This window comes from Orycteropus afer, unplaced genomic scaffold (assembly GCF_000298275.1).
Source record: "Orycteropus afer afer isolate SDZICR_OR568_19922 unplaced genomic scaffold, OryAfe1.0 scaffold00013, whole genome shotgun sequence".
Taxonomy (NCBI): Eukaryota; Metazoa; Chordata; class Mammalia; order Tubulidentata; family Orycteropodidae; genus Orycteropus; species Orycteropus afer.
Genome location: NW_006921600.1, coordinates 3,351,485 through 3,360,007, shown reverse-complemented (window position 1 = coordinate 3,360,007; position 8,523 = coordinate 3,351,485). Strand labels below are relative to the sequence as shown.

The 8,523-nt window shown below is 35.8% G+C and overlaps 1 pseudogene; it reads right to left on the bottom strand.

Moving 5' to 3' along the window:
• Positions 1-539: 539 nt before the first annotated feature.
• On the bottom strand, positions 540-658 carry LOC122151327 (annotated as a pseudogene).
• Between the last annotated feature and the right edge of the window lie 7,865 nt (positions 659-8,523).

Here is an 8,523-nt window from a genome sequence, read left to right as displayed (position 1 = left end):
ATAACTTCAACAAAGGGTCCTCAGAATGGATAGTAAGAAATAAGTGATTAAGAGAGAATTAGGACATCCTATTGCTGCTGGGAAATGTACTAGATAAAAGGAAAGGAAAAAAAAAAAAAGACTCAAAGCAAGGAGACCTACCTACTGCTATAGAGATTATTCCGACTCATAGCAACCCTATAGGGTGGAGTAGAATTGCCCCATATGGTTTCTAAGATTGTAAATCTTTACAGAAGCAGACTGCCTCATCTTTCTCTCTCAGAGAAGCTGATGACTTCAAACTGACAACCTTTTGGTTAGCAGCCAGATACTTTAACCACCATGTCACCAAGCAAACAGACAAGCTTCTCAAACCAAAAACCAAACTCACTGCAGTCAAGTTGTTTCAACTCATAGTGACCCCTCCTTGGGTTTCTGAAGCAGTATCTCTATGGAAGTAGATTGCTCAACCTTCCTTCTGAGGAGTGGCTGGTAGGTTTGAACCGTGAGCCTTCTGGTTAGTAGTCAAATGCCTTAGGCACTATGCCACCAGAGCTCCCAGCCTACAGCACCCAGTATTCGCAGGTGGTTTCCCATCCAAGTACTAACCAGGCCCAACCCTGTTTAGCTTCTGAGATCAGACGAAATTAGGTGAGTTCAGGGTGGTATGGCTGAAGACAATTCTCAAAAGAGTTGCTTATATTTGGTTTACTTGAGATCTAAAATATATTCCTTATGAGAAACAGTTAGCCTGAATCTTAGAAAATCATCATCTATAAGCTATAAGGTGGTTCAATGGTTAAGCACTTGTTGCTAACTGAAAGACAGGAGGTTAAAATCCACCCAGCCACTCTTGGGGAGGAAGTCCTGGTAAGATGCTTACATGAAGATTACAGCCTAGAAAACTCTATGGGGCAATATGACTCTGTCCCATAGGTCATGATGAGTCAAAAATCAACTTAATAACAGCCAACAACAAAAAGCTAGTGGTAAACGTTGGCTTCTTTGTAGATACTACAGAGAGAGGCTATTGAAATTCTTTATTACAAAGATATTCATAAAGAACGAAAATTAGTTAATCAAGATAATAAGCACAAAAATGGCATTGTACTAAACTGTTTAGTGTAGACACTGTTTAGCAATGAAAGATATAAAAAAGGTCAGAAATTTCTGATATAATTGTGATAAATAGTCCACTTATCTCCTAAGCACTGAGACTCTAATCCAAGGTCAGGAAGTTAGTTCTTCTAAGACTCATGCAGCTTTGTCTTCTGACTTTCCACAAAAGTTCTTTCCAGATCAAGCATTAATTGATCTACTCTCTTGGGATATGGTTGAGTGCTTCTGACCACAGTTTACTCACTTTTCTAGGTAGACAATGTGTACCACACATTGCTACCTGTTTCACATATGTTCTGAAACTGAGATTTTCTAGAAGTGCCTTTACTCTACAATATCTAAGCCTATTTGAATCCCTGCCCTTAGCAACTGGTCCCTAAAAGTTGCAGAACTCTACAGTTTATTCAAGGACACAAACACATATCAAAAATATTTATATTCCTCAGACATAAAAGGACAAATTTGTATGATCACATTTATATGAAATATCTAGACCAGGCAAATGCATAAAGACAATAATTTATTCATGGTTACCAAGGGTTGAAGGGGAGAAGAATAAAAGCAAGTATTTAAGCAATACTGAGTAAGGAGTACTGAGTTTCTGTTCAGAGTTTTGAAAAACTTTTGGAAACAGATAGTGGTGATGGTTGCACAACATGGTAAATGTAACGAATATCATTGGATTATACATTTAAAAGTGATTTAAACAGCATTTTTTTGTTGTTTTACATATTTTATCACAATTTTTTTTAAAAAAAAATGTTTACACTTTTATAAGCATGTGTTATTTGAGTGAAGTTAAAGTTAAGTTAAGTTAAAGGTGAAAATTAGCCAAACCTCTTTTGTGGTGCAATGAGAGGGGAATGAGAGTGTCCCACATCTAGGCTTAATTTTCAGAATGGACTCTCTACTTTGTCAACCCACCCTTCACATGCTGCCAGTTAGCTTCTAAAAATCCAGGGCAGATCATGTGATATTCAACTTCAAAAATCTTTGGTGGTATATGTTCTTTCATAATGAAGCCTAGATTCTATATAATATTCAAGAACTTCCATATTGTCAATTTAGCTCTTCAGTCCTCCCATTCAGTTTCCAAACAGATCTCCACTGTGCTCCTTCATTTCCTTCTGAGGAAAAAGAGGTAACATGCTTTTTACAAGCTATGTTGTGTTCTATTAGCAACTTATATGATACTTACAATCAACATTCTGGGACAAAAACCACTTTGTTAAAGTTGACCTGAACAATGATGGGGCTTAGTGACAAAAATAGGTTCCTGGCTTAGCACCTAAGAAACAAAAAACAGTAACGCAGTCTTTAGTTTAAAGTTGCTGCTCACATTATTATAGCTGATTTGAATGTTTATTTGCTGCCAGACACCAGGGTAAGTTTTTCTATGAATTATCTTATTTAATTCTCTGATCAATCTCTGTAGGTACTGTTCTCCATTTCACAGATGAAAAAAGTAAAACTCTGAAAGATTAAGAAAACTACACAAAATCTAAAGGCAACTTAGACCTTCACCAGCTGAAGTGGAAAACAAAATGCTTTTTATAAAAACACAGTGTGAAGATGAAATTGACTGAGGCAGCAACAAGTATGAGTATGTTACATGTCAAGGGATAAGTCTTCTCTGTGAAACATCTGCACTTAATCCACCCAAACAGTTGTGCTTGCCTGCCCACTTACTGGCTCACAAGTAAGCCGAAACACCTGTGAACCAACCAGATAAGCCCAGCTGCAAAGATGCTACTGCTGATGCATCTGAGAACATGCCTCATGACAGTTGTTGACTTGAAAATACAGTTGAGTAAGAGGATCCTCACAGGGAGTGTCTTTTCTCTTCTTTCCTTCCATTCTCACTTTTCTTTCTCTCAAGTTATGGACTTTATCTCAATTTGAGTTAAGGCAGTGGTGCTGAATATTGATGAGGTACTTCCCTCACCCCTGCACAGGGATAGCCTGATAGTTTCAGCCAGTTTGGAATTCTTCAAATATCTTTATATTAGTATTACTATTATCAAACGAAGGAGCTCTGGTGGAGTCTAAATTGCCTTTAGATTTTGTGTAGTTTTCTTAATCTTTCAGAGTTTTAGTTTTTTCATCTGTGAAATGGAGAACAGCACCTACAGAGATTGATCAAAGAATTAAATGAGATAATTCATAGAAACAACTTACCTTGGTGCCTAAGGCATTTGACTGTTACCCAGAAGGCTGGCAGTTCAAACCCACCAGCCACTCCTCAGAAGGAAGTTTGGGCAATCTACTTCCCTAGAGATATTGCCTTGGAAACCCAAGGTCGCCATGTGTCAGGTTTCACTCAACGGCACATGACAATAACAACAACAACCACCACATTATCAAAAGAGGTGACCTACTATTTGAGACAAGGTATTGACACCTATGGACACCAAAGAAGGTAAAATATTTCAGTTTTCTTCCTTTCTTTCCTCCTTCCCTTGGAAGTATAACTCAGTTGCTTTGTTTCTTATACAAAACCTTCAGTGAAAAAGAATACAGAATGTAATTGATACACTGTGTGTTGAGCAAAAGGAAAAGTAGATGAATGAATTTCAAACTAGTGTAAAGGAAAATTTCCTGGGAAGCTTGTTATTTACTTTTTCACCAGTTGCTTAATAAATCTATGTCCAGCTCTCTTTATAACACACACACACACACACACACACACACACACACTTTGGGAAGAGCAGAAGCCATTTCAGAGTGAAAAAACTGATTTTGACCTGAGATTGCTTGCTTTTGGCTGAAGCCCATTTCTGACATCAAATCAGTTTATGTCTAATAGGGTGTGGGTTCAAGTAACCCACAAAATAGCAGCTTATTTAAAAACCAAATCCATTCCTTATTGAAAGCGGTGATATTTGAAGCACACACAAGTAAAACTAATTTAACCTTTGGAAAATTCTCTCTAGAGAAAAGAGTCAAAATCCCCTTATAAGATTTTTAAGCACTGCAATTATTGACAAGGAGTATATTACTTCAGTTTTCTCTGATCAGGAAGAGAAAAAAAGAGAAAAACCCACAGGAGACATCAGCAGCTGTCAGGCTGTTTTCCAGCTGCAAAGAGGTAGTTTACAGTGGGCTTGTGCCAGTCTCTTAAGACCCAGTTAAGAAGCCTTTTTTAAAATGCCTTAAAAAGCCAACTCATACATTAATCAAGTTGAGACCTCATCCATACTTACTGCAATACATCAATTACTATGTCTTTTTTTTTTAATAAATTCCAGTTGACAGCAGACACCTTATTAAGGCTCACTAAAATGATACAATAAGTAGAAGGCTATTAATATTGCTCTTTTTTCTCTCCACTATTGTCTTGCTGCACTGGTCTGCAAACAAATTCAGGCTGCATTACAATTAATGCCAGTGGAACTCCTTCTAACGACTTCCAGCTTGCTAATTTTTTACGCTAATAATAAAAAAAAGGCATTGCTATGCAAGAACGACCCCCTTTTATCATGCTAGCATGGCACACCAGAGAGTGTCTGCTATTGTTCACATGAAAGACAATTAAACCCTGGAACATCAAACCTAAAAATGACAATCTGCTAACCAGCACTGGGCATTGCTCAATGCTTTTCTCTATTTTCTGAACTGATAGAAAACAATTCTCTAAAGACATTTCTTCCTGTTCTCCCATGCCCACCCTTTAGGATTAAAAAAAAGAAAGAAAGAAAGAAAGAAAAAACTTAAAAAAATACCCTTTACTGATTTATGCATCTCTGCTTAGAATTTATTAACTGTCTAGAGCCAATTTCACTTCAGCACTCCTATTACCTATAGGTTTAAAGTCTGGACACATAAAAAGACAGGCACCAATATCACCCACATTGTACCACATTTAAAAATAAACACTAAAAAGTGTTTTCTAAAAATGCACACAATACAAGAGTCTAGGAGAAGAAAGAAAAAATCTAATTTTGGAACTCTGTGTATCTCATCATCTCTGAGAATCACACTGGAGTCACAGGCCATTCTGAAAACGAAGTCTAGTCAAAATGCTAATTTTCAACAAAGCAAGAGTCAAAAAACTCCCTTCATTCTTAGCAACACAAAGACTCATTCACCAAAACTGGTGTTCATTTACTGGGAAAAAAAAAAAAAATGACCCTTTATTTGGAATTCAATTATAATGTATAGATCATATGTATACCCACTTAAAAGCTCATTGACCCATTTAAAAGCTCATTGGGAGAACCAGTCATAAGACAGAAAGCCTCAGTAGCAACCTTGGCTCTTCTTCAAGCATGATTACAAAGATAAAATAAGATGATGGAAATGAAAACTCCTGGAAAACTAAACCACTACACATTAAATTTAAAATAAATCATTAAGTGATGTGCTAAAAGCTTTATTTTCCTGTTACCAGTTGTTGAATATTCTTAATTACAGGATGTGACCATATCTTACATTTAAATTAGCAAGTGTTTAGTAAAGGGGCCAGGCATTCTGCTAGGTTCTTTACAGCTGGTATTTTATCTCATCTTCACAGAAACTGTCTAATTATTCCATTTTACAAATGAGGAAACTGAGGGTGGGAAGGTTTAGTGATTTGCCTAAGTGGCAGAGCTGAGATTTGAACCAGAAGTATAATCAGTGACCTATTCCTGAGGTCCTTTCCCATGGTGACCATTTTCTAAACTAAACCAAACTCACGGCCATCCAGTTAATTCCGACTCATAGTGACCCCTCCTTGGGTTTCCGAGCCAGTATCTCTACGGAAGTTGATTGCCCAATCTTCCTTCTGAGGAGTGGCTGATGGGTTTGAACCACCCACCTTCTGGTTAGCAGTCAAATGCCTTAGGCACTGTGCCACCAGAGGTCCATTTTCTATGAGGTAGCAATTTTGTGAAACAAGGTTAAGAGATGAGTTCAGTTAGCCCATGCTATTACATTGGTTCTTATATTTATTGACTCTGGAACTTTGGACCAGTTATTCACCTCTTAGTTTTTGTATCTGCAAAATGCTGGTAATAGTATTTATTTCCTGAGCTATTGCAAGGATTAAGTAAGCTAATCACTATAAACAGTTAAGTAAGTATTCACCCTTTCACCTGAAGTAATCAAAAGAAAAAAAAAAAAAGGCGTGAAACAATTGGACACTCGAATCAGGTAATGGAAGAGTGATCTCTGAGAGATGTGAAACAAGTGAGGTAAGATCTCAACAGTCCCAGCTTATTGGCTTAATAGAGGTTCCAGGCAATGGTGCAATAAGGCGAAGTCAAGCAGTGTCCAGTAGACTCCTCCAGTTAAGAAAGCAAAACTGAGAGTCTGGGGAGATCAAGGCATCTAGAGTGTATAGTATAGATTATTGCAGAAGAGAATATTACCTAGATAGAGAACTTTGGAGATCTGTAGAGGATCCTTCTCAATAAATCAGCTGAATACTAATCAGTGCATCCATGTAAGGAAACTATCCAAGGTGAGGGAAAAGAACGATTCAAAAGGGTTAGGGGTAATAGTGCCCAGTGCTCTCATAAAACCAAGAATAATGTCTGTTCCCATCAGAGTGAAAAGCCTCATGATTCATGGGGCATTAGGTAAAGTACACAGGAGGGCCTTGACTCAATAATGGGGAATAATTGGCTCCATACTGAATACTTCTCCAGGCCACTTAACAAATTTTAAAAGATCTATAACAAAACAAAACAAATTGTTTCCAAGTAAATTAACTGTATCCCAGAATAAAGCTCAAGAATATTTATGAGAATACAAAATATCTAGCACACAATTAGGTAAAATTCATAATACCTGGCATCAAATAAAAATCACCAAGCAGGCAAAAAAAAAAGAAAAAAGAAAATACAACCCCAAATAAGGAGATAAATAAATCAATTGAAACAAATCGAGAACTTACCAAAGTAACAAAATCAGTAGACACGAGTATTAAAAAAGTTATAAATATATTTTACCTGTAAAAAGTTGAAACAATGGGGATTTTTAAAAAATATGAACATCTAGAGGTAAAAATCACAGTGCATTATGTGAAAGACTACTATATGGGACTAACAGCAGATTACAGATTGCAGAAAAAATATTAGTGAATTTGAATACATGGTTACACAAATTATCTAAAAGAGAACACACATAAGGAGGGGAAAAAAGAACAGAAACTCCATGAGCTGTGGAACAATTTCAAGCCACCTACAATTTAAATAAATAGAGTCCCTAAAGGGGGAAAAAAAAGAGAGAGAGAGCAAGAAAGAAGGTAAAATGGAAAAAATAATATTATAGAAACAATGACTAGAAAATTTCATATTTGATGAAAATTACAATCCTAGAGATCCAAGAAGTTTCACAAAACCTAACCATAAGAAAATTACACCAAGTCACATCATAATCAAATTATGCAAAACCACTGATAAAGAGAAATTATCAAAAGCAGCCAGAGACAAGACAGTAAGTACAGAAGAGCAAAGGTAAGTGTACAACAGATTTCTCTTTGGAAACAATGCAATTAAAGACAGTGAAGCAACACAGAGTACCAAAAAAAAAAAAAAAAAAAAAAATCACCCCATTGACAGTACCTTTGAAAACCAAGGGGGAAAAGAGGAGACTTTTACAGACATACAAAACTAAAAGAACTCATCACTAACAGACTTGCCCTACAAAATTATTTTTAAAAGTCCTTCAGACAGAAGGGTAATGATAGCAAATGTGAATCTGGATTTACACAAAGGAATGAAGAGCAGTAGAAATGGTAACTATTTTGGCAAATATGTATTTTTCTTATTACTTAAATCTCTTTAAATTAAAAGACAATTTACTGTTTAAACAAAAACTAATAAAATTTTGTTTGAGTTTATAATATATGTAAAAGTCAACAACAACAAAGAAGATTGGGAGGAGAAATAGAAAACATGGCAGAAAACTACAAGTAAAGTGGTATAATATCACTTGAAAGTAGTCTGTGGTAAGTAAAAGATGTATACTATAAATTCTCAAGTAAGCACTGAAGCAAGAAAACAGAGTTATAGCTCATAAGTCAACAGAGGTGATAAAATGGAATAGAAAAAATCATTCATCTCAATGATGGCAAAAAAAAAAGAAAAAAGAGAGACAGAGTAGAAAGAAAACAAAGAATAGATGGGATGAATAGAAAAGAAATAGCAAGAATTAACGATATCAATAACCACATTACATGTAAATGATCCAAATATCCAAATTAAAAGGCAGAGATTATCTAATTAAATTAAAAATCAAGATTAAACTATACGTTGCCCACAAAAATATGCACATAAGCGAAAAAGTATGTGACTTGGGTGAGTCTAAATATTTCGCTTGGATGCCACACCAAAAGCACAAGGTCAAATTGATAAATAGGAGTTTGCCAAAATTAAAAACATATGGTTTTTGAAAGATCCTGTTAAGAGAATGAAAAAACGTAGCAACATTGGTCATATA